The sequence below is a fragment of the Paroedura picta genome, chromosome 8 (genome assembly GCF_049243985.1).
Source record: "Paroedura picta isolate Pp20150507F chromosome 8, Ppicta_v3.0, whole genome shotgun sequence".
Classification (NCBI taxonomy): Eukaryota; Metazoa; Chordata; class Lepidosauria; order Squamata; family Gekkonidae; genus Paroedura; species Paroedura picta.
The window spans coordinates 57,812,804-57,833,979 of NC_135376.1; the positions used below are offsets into that span (position 1 = coordinate 57,812,804).

General features: G+C 42.7%; 1 long non-coding RNA gene across 2 annotated transcripts in view; it reads right to left on the bottom strand.

Annotated features, from left to right (window-relative positions):
• Positions 1-21,176, bottom strand: part of LOC143843598 (uncharacterized) — a 66,291-nt gene that overhangs the window by 24,211 nt on the left and 20,904 nt on the right. For both annotated transcript variants that reach the window (XR_013233607.1, XR_013233608.1), the window contains exons 2-3: positions 7,089-7,236; positions 3,344-3,424 (exon numbers count right to left, since the gene is read on the bottom strand). This is a non-coding gene — a long non-coding RNA (uncharacterized LOC143843598). The remainder of the gene's footprint in view (positions 1-3,343; positions 3,425-7,088; positions 7,237-21,176) is intronic.

The following is a 21,176-nucleotide window of genomic DNA, read 5'->3' on the forward strand; positions in this document are numbered from 1 at the left end:
GGGAAAAGTCCCTAGTCAGCCACTGAGGTGGTGGTAACTATCAATATGTTTATTTGTGTTTGACAAATGACTGAGTCAATGAAATAAGCTGGAGATATGAGTTGAACTATTCAAAATCTTAAAGGACGATGCAGTAAAAGTGTTACACTCAATATGCCAGCAAATTTGGAAAACTCAACAATGGCCACAGGATTGGAAAAGGTCAGTTTACATTCCAATCCCAAAGAAGGGCATTGCCAAAGAATGTTCAAACTACCGCACCATTGCACTCATTTCTCATGCTAGCAAAGTTATGCTCAAAATCCTACAAGCTAGGCTCCAGCAATATGTGGACCGAGAACTTCCAGAAGTACAGGCAGGATTTCGAAGAGGCAGAGGAACTAGAGATCAAATTGCCAACATACGCTGGATCATGGAGAAAGCTAGGGAGTACCAGAAGAACGTCTACTTCTGCTTCATTGACTATGCTAAAGCCTTTGATTGTGTCGAGCACAACAAATTGTGGCAAGTTCTTAAAGAGATGGGAATACCAGAGCATCTTATTTGTCTCTTGAGAAATTTATATGCAGGTCAAGAAGCAACAGTGAGAACTGAACATGGAATCACTGACTGGTTCAAAATTGAGAAAGGAGTTCGGCAAGGCTGTATACTGTCGCCTTGCCTATTTAACTTGTATGCAGAGCATATCATGAGAAATGCGGGATTAGAGGAGTCACAAATTGGGATCAAGATTGCAGGGAGAAATATCAACAACCTCAGATATGCAGATGATACCACTCTAATGGCAGAAAGTGAAGAGGAACTAAAGAGCCTGTTGATGCGGGTGAAGGAGGAGAGTGCAAAAGTTGGCTTGAAACTCAACATCAAGAAAACAAAGATCATGGCATCCGGCCCTCTCAATTCCTGGCAAATAGATGGGGAAGAAATGGAGATAGTGACAGATTTTATTTTCCTGGGCTCCAAGATCACTGCAGATGGGGACTGCAGCAAAGAAATTAAAAGACGCTTGCTCCTGGGGAGGAAAGCTATGGCAAATCTAGACAGCATCCTAAAAAGCAGAGACATCACCCTGCCAACAAAAGTGCGTTTAGTCAAGGCTATGGTCTTCCCAGTTGCAATGTATGGCTGCGAAAGTTGGACCATAAGGAAGGCCGAGCGTCAAAGAATTGAGGCTTTTGAACTCTGGTGCTGGAGAAGACTCTTGCGAGTCCCTTGGACTGCAAGGCGAACAAACCGGTCAGTCCTAGAGGAGATCAACCCTGACTGCTCTTTAGAAGGCCAGATCCTGAAGATGAAACTCAAATACTTTGGCCACCTCATGAGAAGGAAGGACTCCCTGGAGAAGAGCCTAATGCTGGGAGCGATCGAGGGCAAAAGAAGAAGGGGACGACAGAGAATGAGGTGGCTGGATGGAGTCACTGAAGCAGTAGGTGCAAACTTAAATGGACTCCGGGGAATGGTAGAGGACAGGAAGGCCTGGAGGATCATTGTCCATGGGGTCGCGATGGGTCGGACACGACTTCGCACATAACAACATGATAGAAGTTTAGGAATTTAGATAATGTACTTTCAGTGTGCTTTTGTATCTGGATTTTTTCTGTACGGAATAGGATAATCTATTTCTAAAGTGCATTATCCAACATGTGCATAATAGATCTAAATTAGGCATACTCCCTAATATTAGTTTCCATATCATCCAGCTAAAATATAAGGGTATATATTGCTGAGGATAAATAATTACAGGACTAATTACAGAACATCAGACCTCACTGCTAGTTTTCAACAGCAGCTGTACAGATACTTATCATGGATACTTTATGTTGATCTTGCATTGAGCAGGAGGTTGGACTAGGTAGCCTGTATGGCCCCTTACAACTCTATGATTCTAATTCAATGGATTTGGAAGGTACTTACAGGACGATACATAAGTGCTAAGAAGTAAGTGCATTGTTCTGCAGCTTTACTCTTCATGGGGGAAGGGATATATATATATATAACTGTTGTTCATAGACACCATTACTTTTTTGTTTCAGTAAAATGTTTTATTCCATACTAATAATAACTAGATTCATTAAACCCCCACCCCCATTTATTTACTGGTGCTTGTCAAGACTAAAAACATTTCCTTTCTAGGGCTGATCTAGTACTTGAGATTTATTTTATTCTAAACAAATTTCTTGATAGTGATTAAATTTTTCACCACTTTATTTGTGTTATAAGTGTCTCTGATAACGCTGGAAGATAAACCACCTCCCCACCCTGAGATAGGCAGAAGGGTAATTGCTTTGTGGCTCTAGGAACAATATGCTGGTAAAATTACTTTGTTTAGAATAACTCTCATTTTCCAACTATAGTGCCAAACTCTTAACAAAATCACTTACTGGCATGAGTGTGATGACACCAAACTTCCTCCCATTTGTAAGATAGCATTTAATGATAAAAATAATGCAGATATTACCATGTATAATAACTGTAATTGACAGTGGAATAGGAAAATGTCTTCATTATTCAGTCAGACTTCTGAACTGAACCTGCTCTGTGTAACCAGAGTGAAACATACAACAGTGAAACGTAATACTTCAAATCTTTATCTTGTTTGTCTGGCAGAAAGAATCCAGAGTTATTGCGGGTAAACATGGCACAAGTAAACTATGGCGAGCTGTTGTTGTCAAATTAACTTGAAGAACCGTGGCTGATTATTCTAGTCATCATCCTGCTAAATTGACTATTTTAAACACATGGTTTCATTCGACTCAACCTTCTCTCACTATCTTGGAAGGTTCTCCTTAGTGATTTTAATCTATAATGTCCAAACTATTTTTTCTGTGTCTTGAAGTTGCAGGATTTAAAAGACCAGCATTACTATAAAATAAATAAATAGAGGACAGTCCCAGTTCCTGAATTATTGGGGTGAATTCTAAGGTGAAGGATATTTCTCCACAAAACTTGACAGGGTTTAAACTGGGAATGCTCAGGAGTTTGAATCACCTCATGCCTGGGTGTGAATAAGATGATTGATTTATCAACTGACTGGCAAGCCATTTACTAAAGGTCACTGGGTATGTGTGGGGGTGTTGTAGAACAGCACTTAGACAAAGCTTTCAGGCATGCATGTTATCTTTTACATCCCAATGTCACTACAACAAAGACATAATTATTTTCTGTGTAACCACATCGAAATCTGTCTTCCAAAGTGAATTCTTTTAAAAATAGATTCTACTTTTTGTTCTTCTCACTAATGACCTCTGAGTATAGTAGTCAGCTTACAACTTGTTTTGCAAAGGAGTCCAACACAGCAGTTACAGTTACTCACAGAACCAGGAAGGGATTACCTTATCATTACCTTAGGTATTGGAGTAGGGAGTTCTCCACCTGTCGCTTGACACATGGTCAAGATGGACTGCCTGAGTAAAGGCTTGTCAGTCTAAAAAGCAAACACAAAAGAGCTTCTTGTGTCCTGAGAATGTATAATTTCACTTTCTGAATCTGTCCTCTGTGTTTAGTTTTGATCTTTTTGCCACAAAAGGGAAAAAATATTCTAACATTTTGGCTTTTCTTGGTCTCTGTTCTTCAACTGATATTTTGGAAAGGTGTTAAAATTGTTCTACTCCAAGCATGTTACTTTGCATCTGTAATCACTAATGTGTTCTGTACATAGGGTTAAATTACTCGTCCCCAGGTACCTTTTCTTTTTGTCAGCTATGAGCTTACAGCCAGATTGCAACTCATAAATATCATATTAAATCAATTCCTTTATTCTTTTTATAGTACTATGAAACTCAGAAGATGACCTTGGATAAGAAAATGAGTTGCTTTTTATATCCAAATTTTCACTACCAAAAGGAGTCCCAAAACAGCTTAGAATTGCCTTCCCTTCATCCCACATCAGCCCCACCTATGAGGTAGGTGAGGCTGAGAGAGCTCTAAGAGAACTGCTATGTGATAACAGCCCAAGGTCACCCAACTGATTGCACATGCAGGCGTGGGGAACCAAACCTGGTTCTTCAGATTAGAGGCCGTGGACACCAGATAATGTGTTGGCGGGTGTTGTGGCACCCCTGAGCATCAGGTTGGGTACCCTGTCTTAGACTGTGGGGCTTTCTTGTTAAAGGGAGTCCTGAGAAGGCATTTGAAAGAAGCAAGAGGGTCACAGTTACACCACTATTTCTAAATTCATGGAATTTGACTTTCTTTTGACACAGCCCTCAGAAGCCACTGCTTTTCAGGCCTCTGCTTCCTCTGGTCATGGTATTTATTTTATTTTAATTTATTATTTAGGGATGTATATACTGCGCCACCCAGCAGGCCAGTTTGGGGTGTTTGTAGCACTAATACGGCCAAGGTCTTTTTGGTTGAGTTCATTTTTACTTCTTTAGGGCTAGGGACCCTCAGAAGATTTTGGTTACTAATGCTCTCAGAGGGACATAATATGACAGGCAGTCTCTTAGATGCCCTAGTCCCAGCCCAGCCCTTAACTCTGATGCAGTCTAGAGCCAATAAAGTTAGGCAAGCACTGGTTGTATATGTGATCTCCACTGGGTCCCAGTTAGGACCCACACTGCTGCATTTTGAACCAGTTGGGGTATCCAGAGAGGCTTCCAGAGAAGCTTGCCACTTATCAAAGTACTTTTAGGCCTCTGGGAGAAAAATCTATCAATGACAGTTGATACAAGTTTCCAGAGTCCTCCACTAGCAATGAGACATTCACAGTGGAGATTAAATAGTAATGACTTTCATGCATAACCAAAGCAGACTGCAGTTGAGTAACTGACCCAAAGGTGAAAGCTTCTGTATCCCATTACCCATATCTACAGCCTCCAGACCTTCATATGTATAAAGAATTATAGCTTTACAGATAGACCTTGACTTTTTCTGAAGAGAAAATATAATATGTATAGTGGGCAAGGCGGGTTAATTACTCGCATACATAAACCACAGGATCTCATAAGGCTGACAGAAAAGTGTGTCTTGTCCTTAATTTGATTGATTTCTTCCAGTAATCAATTTAGGTTTTGGAAATATCCTGAAACTCTATGACCCAATGTGATAGCGAGAGTCTTCATGAGGCCTGTTGTAAAGCTGTTTGTGAAGATTGCCACTGAATTTGCCTAGTTCAAAACAAAGGACGTTTTTCTAATATTTGGCATGTTCTTGGAATAAATATGGCATGCATTTGCTTTATTGTGAGGTTTGAAGCACATATACTCACGACTTAACTATAAGTGCTCAAAGCCCTGTCCAAAAAATAAGCAGGCTCAAATGAATAAATAAGGATTTTTTAAAAATACCCTGATTGTTTTAGTTGCCACGTTGACCCCTCTGTACATTCACTGGAAGATGCAAAATGATCCACATGTAAAGGTAAAGGTATCCCCTGTGCAAGCACTGGGTCATGTCTGACTGTTGCGGTGACGCCTTCTAGCGTTTTCATGGCAGACTCAATATGGGGTGGTTTGCAAGTGCCTTCCCCAGTCATTACCAAGCTGGATACTCATTTTACTGACCTCGGAAGGATAGAAGGCTGAGTCAACCTTGAGCCGGCTGCTGGGATTGAACTCCCAGCCTCATGGGCAGAGCTTCAGACTGCACGCCTGCTGCCTTACCACTCTGCACCACAAGAGGCTCTTAATCCACATGTACATTGAGCTATATATTTAGGCTTTGGGCATTTATGCATTTTAACATCTACAAAGGTTTGTTTGCATTCTGCTTGTGAGACAACATACATTACTGACTCCAATTCCATATTTTCCAGGTAGTGTTTGTGCTAACCAAATGGCTGATTTCTCTATTTTGCTATTTTGCTAAGGTTGTACACCTGTAAGCTCAGTGTCTGAGTTAATACTTGTACCAATTACCACTGCATGGATTTTAGCCTTATCATATTACATCAACATATAAACTTTATTTCATTCTTCAAAATGCCATCTACTCTGAATAATATGAGTCCTTTTTATTACACTTCCTGCAGTATACATCTTTGAATCTACACTCAATAGTGTAGTGGGGATCCTGCTCACATATATAACATGGATGGGTGGCTCTAGCAGGATGTTCCTTGGTTTGCCAGTAGTTAGTTTGTGCACTCCCTGATTCATCATTAGCAATCCTTTGGATCTATCATGCCCACAAAGTGACTTCTCTCTCCTGGGTTTCACATTCGAGAGCAGATTGTACCTGAATGATTTTTTTTTGTGGGCCCTGCAAGGTTGCCTCAGTGTGGTGAGCTCATGTGGCTGTTCTACAATATATGTTGTGAGCTGGGGATGCAGTTGAAGGAGAAATGCCCAGGGGGCCCCAGCAGTCCTGGCCTTCCAGGCTCCTAAGAAATGACCCAGACGTTTGCCCCACCCTCCCATGGCTGAGTAGAGCCTCTTGTGGCACAGAGTGGTAAGGCAGCAGACATGCAATCTGAAAGCTCTGCCCATGAGGCTGGGAGTTCAATTCCAGCAGCCGGCTCAAGGTTGACTCAGCCTTCCATCCTTCCAAGGTCGGTAAAATGAGTACCCAGCTTGCTGGGGGGTAAACGGTAATGACTGGGGAAGGCACTGCCATGAAAATGCTAGAGGGCATCACCCCAAAGGTCAGACATGACCCAGTGCTTGCACAGGGGGATACCTTTACCTTTTACCCAGGGCTGAGAGAGTCCCACTTAGCTGGGACTTCTGGGCAAGAGAGAGTGGGTGGGGCCCTGTGAACCTCACAGGTGTGCGGTGGCTTGCGGCAGCAGTCTCACTGGTGGTCTCAGCTCATCCGAGGGGCTGGCAAGCTGCAGCAGCAGCAGCCCCAGAGGCAATGGAGAAGGCTTTGGCACTGGCCTCAGCTTGTCAGAGGGGCTGGTGAGCTATGGCAGCAGCAGAGAGGGAGGTAGGGGCCTCGGCCCATCTGGGTCACTGATGAGCCATGACGATGACAGGGGCAGTGGTGGCAGAGACACGAGCCTGTCCATGCAGGGCCACCAGAATGGCAAAGTTCCCAGCACAGCCAGACAGCCAGAGGGCTGTCATGTTATGTGAACTCCTATCTTTGGTGGGGCATTTGAACTTTGCATGCAGGGCTATAGCACCTGGTGGGCCTTTGTACATCACCTCTACGAGTCCATGTCAGACATCCAGGCTCCCCATCATAGAGTAAGGGGTATCAGTGCCATGAGGAAGGATCTTCACTTGTAGGCCAGCTTTTTCTCAGGTCGAAATGTAGAGTCTTCCAGGAGGGAGAAACCTCTGCCTAATTCACCTGGGTGAAAGCAACATGGGAAGACATGGGTAGTCCATTGTTTTGCAAGCCCTAGCAGACGTTAAGTACTCGAGGGCACTTCTGCCAGGTGTGCTGATTGTATGGTCAGATATGCCTCCTGGGAAGGGCATGAACTGAAGTGAATGGTGAGGTATGGCATCGAGTTCCTGCCATTGATGACATACATATTTTGCACCCAGACATCTGGGATTGTCTTTGGCATGTGTACAGGCTGATGGTGACTGCCTTTCAGATGAGAGCTGTGACATCTTCTTGAGGGAACTGCAGCAATGCCTCTTGGTGGCTGTGAGAGGCAAGTGGGGTGATGAGGCAGACCAAATAGCCAGCTGATCTCCCCCTTGGCAGGAACAGTGTGGGAAATGTTGCTTCAGTGATACACAGTACAACTCAGGTGAACATTCTGAAGCATCGGTTTGGAAGATGAAGGGGTAGCCCAACAGACCAGAAGCTTAGTGCCTTGGTGTCTTCAATGATCTGGGTCAGGAACCCCTTGAGGGATGTCACTATCCATGACCTAGATATCTAGTGGCTAGGAGGACTGGATATTGCACACTTCCCTTGAGCACTAAATAAGACATGGCAAGGATTGCGTGACAGCTCTGGACTCGGAGCCAGATTAGCCTCACCCATAAAATCAGGAATACACAAAACAGAGGAGGCTTGAATCTTCTGCATCCCACCAATTGCCTGCACTGCAATGAGCTCTGGAATGCATTTCTGGCCTGTGTGTACTGCAGATCCCCCTTGGGCAATTAGAATAAAGGTGGCCCTTTGATTATTCCAAGTTATCACATTGGCTTTCCTTATTCGGCATCCACAGACAATACATTGATATAACAGTGGTCAGAAAAAACAAGGAAGGGGTGGAAGACCAAAGAGGCTGGGAAAGAAGCTGCGTGTAATTGGGGATAAATTGGTGCCGCTTGGAAGCTTGAGCCAAAGCAAGAAAAAGTGGAAGTGGACATGGAAAAATGCCTTAGGTTAACATTTATCTAAACAGTCAGTGCTCTAAGGGGCCTCTGTTTGGAACTGTAATGAAATTGTTGTTTATCAAGCCTGCCTTTCAGATTTACTACAACTACCGCTTGTTTTGGCTTTGGCTCAGGCTAGAACACCTCTCACTTATTCTGAAGCAATCCTGGCTACTGACTTCAATTAGAGTTCTACACAGGAAGCTATTTGAAAACTGAAAAGCTTAAAATAAATAGTGGTTAGATTGCAGTCCTCAGACTGGTTAAACTGGTGCACTGGCTAAGGATGCATATCTCATCCATGGGATAAGCCTGTACTGGGTGGCAGCCTGTTGACCTTCTTGGGAGTATCCACATGTTGGCTAGCTATGTGTATATGGGGAGGGGATGTCCCGCTTCTTATGCACAGTTGTCACATTTTGTGAGGAGATTTGTCATAATTTGTAAAAGTCCATACCCATTTGCCACATTTCTGATTGCAAGCTGAGAACCAATAAGCATACAAATTATACAAGCTCTTTAACACTGGACTTGCAAGATTTGTTGGCTTGTCTGAACATGGGGAAGTGCAGCCATGGGAATACTCTTTGCCTATAGTATTTGTTGGCACAAGCTTTCAATACTGATTAAAAGTTTTACCAATGAAGTCGCAAGAGCAGAAGACCTGAATAAGCCATTAAATATAACGGAGAAGGAAGGGACTATGGTATGGTATTGCCTGATCTCATCATATCCTGTAAGTATAGCAGGGTTTTTACTTGGAAGGGAGACTACCATGGAAGGCTGTGCAGAGAAGGACAATGGCAAGCCACCTCTGCTTCAAGTATGCCTTTAAGCCCCTTTGCTTGGGTTGCTGTAAGTCAGCTGTGACTTGATGTTACTTGACACCCATAGGCAATAGAAAAATGATTATATAATTCACCAAGACAAAGCACCACCATTTAAAATATTTAATCATTACAAGACAATGAAAATCCCAGACATAATTATGGAAAAAGTTGGGAAGTGTTAAAAAGGAGCTGACTCACAAGATATGGTTAAAATAATTAAAAGTGTTTCTTTGATACTGAAAAATACTAAGATCAGAGAAAGTTGCCAGAAGTGATGTAAATGTGGTATTATGCACCAAAAAAGTTAGCAAAATGTTTCCAAATGTTTCAGGGCTGGGTTGGAGGTGCAGGCAACATGTTGTTGTTGTTATTGTTATATTTCTTACCTGCCACTCTTGGTGTATGGCTCATGGTAGGTTACAATGCAAGAAGTTCCATAACAATAACCCAAATAAAACTCCCATTAAAACCACTCAAAATAGTACACAAAACCTACCAATATGGTGGGAAAAAGAATCCTACTCCCCACGGGATGCTTGCCTCCCAGGCAGCAGGGGGCTGTGTCAAAAAAACATCATCCAAGATAGTCAAGGGTGGCATACATCTTGATGGTATACTTCCTGATTGGGGGCGAGGGCAACCACATCTTCCTCCTATCCTGGCCTCAACCATAAACCTGGTGGAAGAGCTCCATCGTACAAGCCCTGTGGAAAGCTGACAAATCCTGCACGGCCTATAGTTCTTCCAGGAGCTCATTCTGCCAGGTAGGGGCCAGGACCAACTAGGCCTTGGCCCTGGTCGAGGCCAAGCATCCCTAGGGTCAGGAATGACCAGCAGGTTGATAGCTGCAGAGCGCAAAGCTCTGCGGGAGAACAGGACAACAAATGGTCCCTCAGATATGTGGGTCCCAGACCATGAAGGGCTTTTAAGTTTAAAACCGAAACCTTGAACCAGATCCAGACTGCAACTGACAACAAGTGCAGCTGCCTCAGCACAGGCTGGATATGAGCCCTCCAAAATGTTACTGTGAGGACCCTCTCAGCCATATTCTGGATCAGCTGCAATTTCCAGGTCAGGGACAAGGCAGGTCCACATAGAGTGAATTGCAGAAATCTATTCTGGAGGTGACCATTGCATGGATCACCATAGCCAGGTGCTCAGAAGACAGATGGGTCACTACTTGCCTTGCCTGATGAAGATGGAAAAACACCTGGCAAGCTACTTTCTTGACCTGTGCCTTCATGGTCATTGAGGCATCCAAGGTCACTCCCAAGTTCCTGGCTTGGAGCTTGGTAATCAATTGCACCCCGGCCAGTACACGCAAACATGCTTCCTGTTCTGCCCCCCTCCTCCCTAGCCATAGGACCTCTGTCTTGGAGGGGCTGAATTTCAGACAACTCTGCTCAAGCCATCCAGCCACAGATTCCAAATATTTGGCATATTATTCTGGGGGAGGGGAGTCCAGATGGCTGTCCATGAGGAAATAGAGTAAGGTGACAAGATGTTAACATTGGTAAAGCAGGACACCATTTACCGGGGGGGGGGTCTTGATTAAAAATTTGGTCTATATGGAGCAACAAAATTTTTCATAGAATGCATAGAACACAAAAATAGTATTGTAATATATATATATATTAATTTCAACATAAGTACAATTTACCGGGTGCCCCTAGATGTCCCTCCAATATGGGACAATCTGGTCACCTTAAAATAGAGCTGGGTGTCATTGGCATACTGATGACAAGCCAGCCCAAAGCTCTGTACCAGCTGGGTTAGAGGGCACATAAAGATGTTTAAAAGACTGGGGGGGGGGAGCAATGCCCCCTGAGGTACTCCACAAGGGAGACTACAGGAGTATGACAACTTATTCCCCATAGCCACCCTCTGGGTTTGGTTCTGGAGAAAGGAGCATAGCAAATCAAGGGCTGTGCCCCATATCCCTGTCCCAGCGAGGTGGTGAACCAATAACTAGGCAGCTGACAAATCTAACATAACAAGTATGGCTGACCCGCCCCAATCCAATTGGCACTGGAGATTGTCCATCATGGCAACCAGCACTGCCTATACCCCCGTGGCCTGACTGGTATGGATCAAAATAAGTTTCTTTCAATAATGCTATTGGTTCCTATCTCCATATGTGGTGGAATTGCAGAGTGGTAAATGTGTTTTTGAAAGTGGTACAAAAATGGATAGATCTAATATTAAAGTAAAATATCCCCCTTATGCCAATAAGGTGTCTACTGGTCTATAATTCAGTAAGGTTTAACTTTAAAAGCAGTGGCACTCAATATCACACTTTTTGTTAGCAGAAAAAAGTGGTGATAGGACAGTACTGGAAGCAGATCACTTTACAAAATCATGAAATCTGGTTGAGAAAAATGTGGTTTATTTATTATGACTAGTAATAAAGCCCGCTGTATGCCGAATACAGCGGGCGCTAGAAACTGACCTTGTCGGGCGGCGGCTCTCTTTTGGGGCAGGCGGCGGCTCTCTCGGACAGGGTTCCCTCGGGCAGCTGCGCTCCGCAATGCTAAGTAGGCAGCCCTGGCTAACAACTGAAATCATTGTGCACTCTGAAATCTGTGCACTCTGTAATGCAGTGGTCCCCAACCTTTCTGAGGCTGGGGACCGGCACGGGCCGCGCCCGCGCATTGGGCCGCACCCGGATCCATTGCATGGATCACCATAGCCAGGTGCTCAGAAGACAGATGGGTCACTACTTGCCTTGCCTGATGAAGATGGAAAAACACCTGGCAAGCTACTTTCTTGACCTGTGCCTTCATGGTCATTGAGGCATCCAAGGTCACTCCCAAGTTCCTGGCTTGGAGCTTGGTAATCAATTGCACCCCGGCCAGTACACGCAAACATGCTTCCTGTTCTGCCCCCCTCCTCCCTAGCCATAGGACCTCTGTCTTGGAGGGGCTGAATTTCAGACAACTCTGCTCAAGCCATCCAGCCACAGGTCCTGGGACCATGGTGGAGCTGGGAGGGCAGGTGGGAGCTGGGAGGGAAGGAGAGAGCATCTGTGATGCAGGCTCAGTGGGGTGGGGGGTAGGGAGGGCCTGCCAGTGCTACCCCCACCCCAAGCAGTCCTGCTGTGGCCTTGCCAGACCTCAGTGGGCTGCTGGGGTCAGGAGGGAGGGAGAGAGAGAGAGAGCCTTCTGCCAGCACTACCCCCCCCACACACACACACCAAGCAGCCCTGCTGCTGAATGCCTCTTTGCATTATTTTGTATTCATCAAGTTTCCTATTATTGCTTCTTGGCCATGTATTGAAGCCATATATATAAGGTTATTTCAGATGTGTAGAAATCTTTTGGAAAAACCTTACAACAGAATACAGTGTTTGGCAACTGGGAATCTTATAGCCAAATCCAGTCCTTAGGAGACTGGTCCCTAAGCTATCATTTGCAAACTCCTCATGGAATATAAAACATTTTATGCCACGGGAACTTAAGGGTGTGTACATAATTTGCAGTTTAAGAAATCAGTACAGATTTAAAGAGAACAACAAAATCATGAAAGTTTGGATCACTTTACCTCAGGTTGAATCAATAAAGTTCTGTTAAATCTTACTTATTAAATGTTTCACATCATGTATTCTATAAATAGTCTCTTGAGCACACATTCTGTGTACTTCAATAAAATACATCCGGTGAAGTTATTTATTTCCCATGAATGGTTACTACTTATTTCAAGCTCCTTCCTTCCTCTCCATGGTAATGAAAACAGTTGCTTTTTTAATTCATTATTTAGATGTTGCTATTTCCTTAATTACAATGTGGTTTATTTAGATTAAATTTTCTTTCTCCTGAAAAAGTGATCTATCAGACAAACCCAAGAGATCATTCTGACAGAATTAGAGAATGAGGCCTACAAAGGGTCTCAGTACAATACACAGATTTTTTAGTGGTGGCTGGTAGTTTCTACCTGACGTATAGTGTGTGTGTGTGTGTGTGTGTGTTTAAGGATAGGTGTTTACTGAAAAACACAGCTCTATGAAGCATTTACCTTCATTTAACAAACAGAGTAAATATTCATGGATTACATGACATATGGTCAATAAAGGATAATATACTAAGCCTAACATAATAAAAATATCTGGTGATAAAGAATAAATATTTGTAGTATGCAGCAAAAATAGACCAGCCTTTTAGCCTATGGGTAGGGAAGGGCATGAACTAAACCACGAAGCAAAATTCATCACAACTTTTGCTTGGTTCGTGGTTCATGAACTGAAGTTTGCGATAGCTCTACCATCAGTAACTTCCACGAACTTTTAAATCAATTTATGTGCAAAAACAGCAGCTTGCTCCCTGCCACTCAGCTGATTCTGTTTTATGCGCAAGAAATTCCCCCAAAAGTGCCTGCTCTCCTGTTTATTTGGAGTGGCTTGTGCATTTTCTGCAAACACCATTTTAAAAGGATTTGAAGAGGCATGAACTGGTTCAGTCCATGAACAAACTTTCATTTGTTCATGGTTTGGACATAGATCACAAACTGCATTTTTCTAATTTGTGCCTATCACTGCATATGGGTAATTGATTCAGTTATAAAAATCAAGTTTCATCTAAATGAGTGAGGAATGTGAAGGGTATGAATTTTTAGCTATCATATATATATATATTTAAAAATCTTAATTTCTATCCTATTTTAGTCAACTATTTATATGTAATGATAGGTTAAATGCATGTTATTTGCTGCTACACCTGTTTTTCTATAAACTGGTTGCTGAGCATTTTTGCCCTAAAGAATATGACAACAATTTAATGATAGGTTACTGTCACCTGTTAGGCGTGCCTGATATACAATGTAAAATATTCAGGGTCTATAAAGAAAAATTACCAGACAAATTTAAAAGATAATTATGGTTATTTGTCTGTTTCTAGCAAGCACATTGAGAAGCACCCATTTCTCAGATATAAATGTGAAAAATTTGATGAATATTAAGATTATTATAGAATAGAACCATAGAGTTGGAAGGGGCCATACCGGCCATCTAGTCCAACTTCTTCCTCAATGCAGGATCAGCTTAAAACATCCATGATAATAATCTGTCCAGCTGTTGATTAAAGACTGCCAGTAAGAGGGAGCTCATCAACACTTTATGCAGCCTATTCCACTACTGAACTACTCTGATTTCCTACCCACCTCTAAGATCTAGCCAGTACCACTGTACACATAGTTTTAAACCCATTACTGCAGGTCCTATCCTCTGCTGCCAACAGGAACTACTACAGTTACACTAACAAAGCTGTTAAAACAAGTAAACACCCATCTGTACCTAGTCATGGGCTGTTAGTCACTGGCCATCTGTTCTTTCAGTACATGACAATATGAAAAGAACGTCTAATGACTGAGAGGAGGACAGAGCATTCCCTGCAGTATGTTTTGCTTCACCTGGTTGAGTCAGCTGGGACAGAACTATTTATTCTTTTAACTATTTATTTTTTTAACAATGACACAGCTTTCTGCCCTTTCTATGGGATTTCATTGCTTAGTTAGTGGGGATTAGTCGGTAGAGACTAGACAAGTAGTTTTTAACTTTTAATCCAATCTCAACCATCAAGTACACAATATGGTCATTGAGCCACCCAAGGCCTCAAATAATAAAAATTAAGGGACGAAAAATACAGAGAGGCTGAGTGCAGCTGCCAGTTGATGCCGTGAGGGCTGGCTGGGAAGGGACGCTACCATCTCTGTGGCCAGTTTGTGGTGTGCATGCTGCATGTAGTCAGCACAAATGACAGCAAAGGAGAGACGTGGGGCCATGGCACCCCCCCCCCATGTGCCGGCTTCGTCTCTTTGCCCTAGATGCCACGTGAACAGCTTCCCTCCCACCCACCCGGGAATTTGGTTTGTGTAATTGGTTCATGCTGTGAGAGTTTGATGTTTTGAATGTTGCAATTAATCACAGCTGCAGTTTTGCATGGAATGGAGCCTGTTGGCAGGGAGTCCGGTTGCTATTGGACTCCCTGGGGTTTGGGGCCTCCATAAGAGACAGCATGTAAACAAGCGTGGGTGACCCTGGGAGGCCAGGGGCTCATTTTGTCAGGGAGGCTGCCAAATGAGGTTGGCACCCTTTGGCTTCTACTATATAGTCACTTCCCTCCAGTAGGCAAGATCTGCTCTCCAGCTGGGAATGGTGTGGATCCCCAGGGCACCTCTGGACTCTGGTGTTTTTTGTGCAGTCCCTCTCCCATGTGTTGCCAACCCTCCAGGAGGAGGAAATATAGCTATGGCTAGGTTTAAAGCCAACCTGTGGTGTCATATCTTATTCCAGTCAAAATGCTGTCCTGCCAGTCAAAGGGACATAAAAGCAACACCCAGACAAGGCAACTTTATTTATATCAATATACTTCAGTTATATGCATAGGTCACACAGATTTCAGGTAAACATTTACATTCAATGAGACCCTGGAGCCTGATACTAGGTTTAAGTTGTGACCTTTTTGTAAACAAAAAGGTATGCTTACTGCATCTGAAAATGTTCCAAGTTGCCAGTGGGCTCCTATCTAGCCAATGTCCATTTGCTGTTCAAGATGTCTCCCCTTCCCAGTTTCTGTGCTGGGTGCCAGGCAAATTCCTCAGGTGTGACTTGGATCCTCCTTTCTTGTATGCTTCATCCCTTTGTGTTGCTCACTCTTCATTTGACAGAGATGCTGTACCATCTGCTGAAGGCAAGCACCAGCTTCTGGTCCACCTGCTGCCTTCTCCATTGCCAGCTAAGCCAGTGCTGAATCCATCAAGGCTTGGCACCCAGCACAGAAACTGGGAAGGGGAGGCATGTTTGGCAGCATCCATCCCTGACACTCTCTGGACTGCAGACCCGACTTCCTTGTCCCACCAATGAAAAAGGTATCCCAGATTGGTGCATACAGTTACATGAATAGCTCTGAGCTTGATTTCTGTTTGCTGCAGGACAATTTGTAGGGCATAGGGGGAGAAATCTGTTATTTATATTTTTATTTATATACTGCCACTCACAACTTGTTGTCTTGTGGCGGTATACAACATTTAAAATTGAAATATAAAATCCCCATAAAACCCTGTATAACAATATATATAACAACTACAACAGATGGCAGCTTAATTAAACATCTAAACCCAACTACGCCTAGCCTCACTGTTTCAGCCAATGGACCCAGCTGAAGACCCTGAACAAGATCTTGATCAATTAAAAGTTAGAAATGGGGGGGGGGATCTGCTGATTTGAATATAACAGGTATTAGACTGGAATAATTTTGCTGAGGATGGCATCCTAGCAGCCTTTGGCTTTTTTTTTTTTTTTTTTAGTGCTAGCTAAAACATCTGTGCTGTCAGATACTTCAGCATTTCTATGATATAGAAAAATCATAGTTGAGCAGGGATAATTGAGCAGTTGACCAGACACCATAGCAAAAAACAAAACAAAAAAGCAGTGATAATAGCTGGGTTTGCTGTGACTTTTCCAGGTCTCACTGCAGCCCTGCAGTAGCCCCTCATCAGTGAACCAATGACGTAAGTCTCTCTAAGTGGATGAAGAAACAGGGAGACCAGGAGATATTTGGCTCCATTAGCCATTTCAGCTCAGCTTAGCCCATTAGTGACAGAAAGTTATGCCAGCAAAAAACAGGATAGCCAAAAATGAGGATACCCCCACACCAACCCCAGCAAGACCACATCCAAAGTTCATACTGGGTGGCTAATGTGTCTCATCGCTGAACCCATCGCTGAACTCTCTTTGGAGGCTTGACCCAAAGGGGTGAGCATGCAGTGACAAGTAAGCAATAATGGGAACTATTTTCTCATTCCCCTCAAAGAGACTGGGTGCCACCCTGGTTATACTGCTATGAGAGATAACTCTCTACACCAAGACACTGACATGGTTGCAGCCTCTGTGACCCTGCTTCTCGGATTTTTGCCTGCTTCCTATTCTCTGCCAGGAAACTTTAGGGAGCAGATTAGACTGGTGCCTGGCTACTGTGCTGCATGTGGTCCTTAGGATTGCATTGTTAGGGTAGCTCCAGGAATCATCAGAAACTCTATGATATTCTGGCAATTCCTGGAGTTATTCTACACCACCTTTGGGTTTTCCTCATAAATGACATAACAACATGGCCAACAATGTTTCCCACCCCCAACCCTCATGCTGGGGGTGCATCCTATATTGAGTAGCATTCCATATTGAATGGCAGAATGTTCGGGTTTTTTTTTTTTTGTTTTTCCTCCATGTCAAATTAGAACAATATTTAAAGGGGACCCTGGGTTTAACAGAATTCAAGATGTGATTACATTATATATGTTTTCATTTGTTAGCTTCCTTGGTTGCCCTCGTGCGGGCAGAAAGGCAGGGGCATACATTCTGTAAAATAAAATGAAGAGTAAAGAAGTGTCATTTTCATTTGAAATGACCTGTTTTAGTGGGATACAATCTTTACATATTCCACAGATCTGTCCCAGTCCTTTTCCACACACCCTGCCTCCCTAGCCACAATTTTCTATTTCTAATTTTTACTCAGATGTTGGAGTCCTCACTGTACATCTCTAAAGCCCACAACATTTTAACAAATACAGTAATGGAAACTTCCATCCTTTTGCTTTAGCGGTGCCTCTTACATTTTGTTGAACAGGTCAAATAAACATGTGTCTCTTGAAATCAGGCTTTCATAAACACATCCATTGCTGCCTGACTGGAAACACCTTTCCTCTCTTTCTGAGGTATTTATACAATTTACAACAAGCTGTCTTGGAAAGTTGACTGACGCTCTCCAGCATAGCCAGGAGCATCTACAATTCTGCATATTAAATTAAGAAATTTATCAAATGCCTCCTTCCTTTCCATATTCTCACAAGTTTCTACAGGAGAACTATTTTGCCCTAAAGCCTTTCTGCCTCTAGCACTCTATACTATTTAACTTTTAAAAAAATCATTCTTATTTGGTGTCACTGAGAATACTCTGGTTTCTCTTCAGATTGTATAAATCTTTCACCTTTTACTAAAGAAAAAAAAACTCTGTGCCCTGTTACTTTTCTTCTGATTTTTTTAATGGGATACTGTGAATCCTCTTAAAAATCAATTTCAAGCTGACTATTATCACAATGTTGTCCCTATATTACATTATGTGATAAAATATGTTAAATTACAAGAGTTGATTGATGGAGTAAATGTTTATTATTTTATAAGAGTGTTGATTTCCAAGAAGGGACCCAGGGATGATGAAGAGTGATTCTAAACTTCCTGGAAGAATGTGCTTTACTTAAAAATTTGTCCCATATCTGTACAGAACAATCACGGCTACTCAGTGAAGATAGATTCAGGTGAGTAGCCCTGTCGGTGTGAAGCAGCACTTAGAGCCATTCCGCACAACTTAAATGTAGCCAGTTTTACCTTATGTCAATGCTGATAATTTAACATTCCGCATGACGTCACAAACAAACCACAAAAGTCCCACCAAACTCTAGCAACAATCGGAATTTTGACTACCCCTGGCTTAGGGGGAAATCCAGAAAAGTGGATTCCCCCTGAAAAAAACGCTACACTTCTGAGCACAAGCCACAACATATCAGCGAAAGACATGTGCATTCTCAAAATAGCAGTAGAAAGAATGTTCCTCCCTCGCTCTCGCCCCCGAGCTTCCGGAGACACGATCGCCATTTTTTCCCCCTTAAACCTGCAAAAGCAACGAATAAGAGAGGCTTCTCTGGCTGAATTTCCTCCATAGAAGTGCTTAACAGTAAAACAAAGCTCCCTACTGCAATTGTCTTTAAAGTTTCCGAACACAATACAGCCCCCTGTTCAACACTGCCTGTAATTTCGGCCACAAATCGCACCCATTGGGGGGGGGGGTTACTTGAAGAGCGTGTAAACGATTAAGTGCCAGCTCCTACACCAGCGAAAAAGGTCTTTCTGAGACAATGAATGAACAAATATTCGTTATTGCTGCTGTTTTGGGGTTTTTAAAAAGCAGTTTTTAAAGGGAAAGGGGCTTTCTGGGAGCATGAACACAACAGTTCATTGGCTGTTCTGTTTGATTGACGGCCAGGGGCAGGAAGAAGCACAGAAAAATGCAATATTTTTGTTGTGATTCCAACGAGACTGGAAACCTGTGGGGAATGAATAGACTGCTACTGGGACTTCAATATTCCACTAGAATTGAAGGTATGTGGAATGACGAAATTCCACTATTAAATATAGCGTTTTGGCATATTGCAAACATTTAGCAACATTGGTCATTGTGTGGAATGACCCTTTAGTTTCCCAGGGGTGAGGTGAAGGCACTCTGCACATGTGCAGATCTTTTTAAAAATCTTTACTTCTTTATAAAGCGATGTAATCTGAAGCAAAGGATCGGGAAACAACTGCTAGATCTGGATATTATTATTATTTCTTCATTACAAACAACCTTGGGGACCATTCATACAAGTGTCACAGATTCCAAGTTAGTAAACTGCATTCACAGAGATGAGAGGGGATATTCCAAATGGCAATGTATCACATCTACTGCCAAAGTACATTACTTATACTATAAGCCTTATAGTTCATGTTGCTTTCATTTGGTTAACAACTTCTTCCAACATTCTCAAGTTAGAAGCATGCTGTGCACCTAAGGAACACAGTTATTCTGAGGCAGCTGAGCAAATCCCTAAGGACAGGCAGACATAGTTTGCTACAATTTTCGCATGTCTTCCCCTCCCCCCCCCAACAAGTACACAGAAGAACTGCACACTCTTGTGCTGCGAATGCAACCATGCATGTAGTTCGTATAATCAAGACTGTAGATGCATTTCACATTGATGAAGTTGTAGAATCACAAAAAAGATAAGAGAGAAACTTCAGTATCTTGCCTTTTGACTGTAGATTCAGGTGGGTAGCCATGATAGTCTGAAGCAATAAAACACAGTTTGAGTCCAGTGGCACCTTTTTAAGACATGCAAATTTATACCCAGAATTATATTTTGTTGGCTCTAAAGGTGCCACTGGACTCAAACATTTTCTACTGCTTCAAATTAATATGACTACCCACCTGAATCTATATTTAATGAAGTGTGCATGTGCACAAAAGCTATACCTATAAATGAACTTTGTTGGTCTTAAAGGTGCCATGGACTCAAACTTTGTTCTGCTGCCCTTTAAATGGCTTGGAGCGGGAAAGGAAATACTGAGCAAGTGAAATGATTTGTTGTGGCTATGGATACCTGTTAATAGATATGTTACTGAGGAAATGCATTCTTTTTTAAACTAGTAGGCATATCTATGTTATGTCTTTTACTCAGTTACTATCAGGGGAGGCTTTTAGGGCATTAGATGGAAGAGTTACAACTCAGGGAAGATTATATGCAGAACAGGAATAGATATGACATCTGGGTTGGAACAAGCAGGTCTATGGCCGAGGCAGGTGTCTTCTAAGGAAAGGAAAGGTACTTGTCAGAATCTGCAGCACATAAATGGAAAGGAACAGCCCGAGGGTTACCAAGTGGGATGTGCTGTGAATTATTCAAAGGTTTGGAAATTAGTAATTAGTCATTTCATGACAGAGGAGACAGGAAACCTAGACAAAGTACTTATTAAGAGCGATCCATTTTTACGTTTTGTTCAGGCAGGCTTGGACAAGAATTGAGTTTAAGAAAAACTCTGAAGCATGAAGATGCCATGCTGAGTTTTGTGCATTATGTAGCTGTTTTTAAAAAGTGATCCACTGCTTTATTTATTCAGTCTATTTATATCCTGCCTTTCTACTAATAGGCACTCAAGGTGAGGGGACATTTTCCCTCTGCTCCAAGTACTGTTCTCCTTGCTTTAGGAATTAAAATGCAATTGATAATTCCAGGATATCCTTCATGCCAAATACTCCCATGTGATGACAGAGCTAATCATACTACAACTGTAGCAAAGTAAGCAACATGGAAGTCTACATGTATTTGTTTTTAAAACAGTACTTGGCCAGAAGGCATTTCCAAACGTTTTGTACAAGAGTTGAATACTAGGAAGGATGAGAGACATCAGCAGTAGGACTGCCAAATAATAGTGCAATTGAAATTAGTTACCAAGTGTGAACAGAATATGGAGAGTATCTTCAGAGGGGCTTCAGAGGAGATATGTATTTGACTTGCAGGAGGGCTTTTTGGGCTCAAGGAA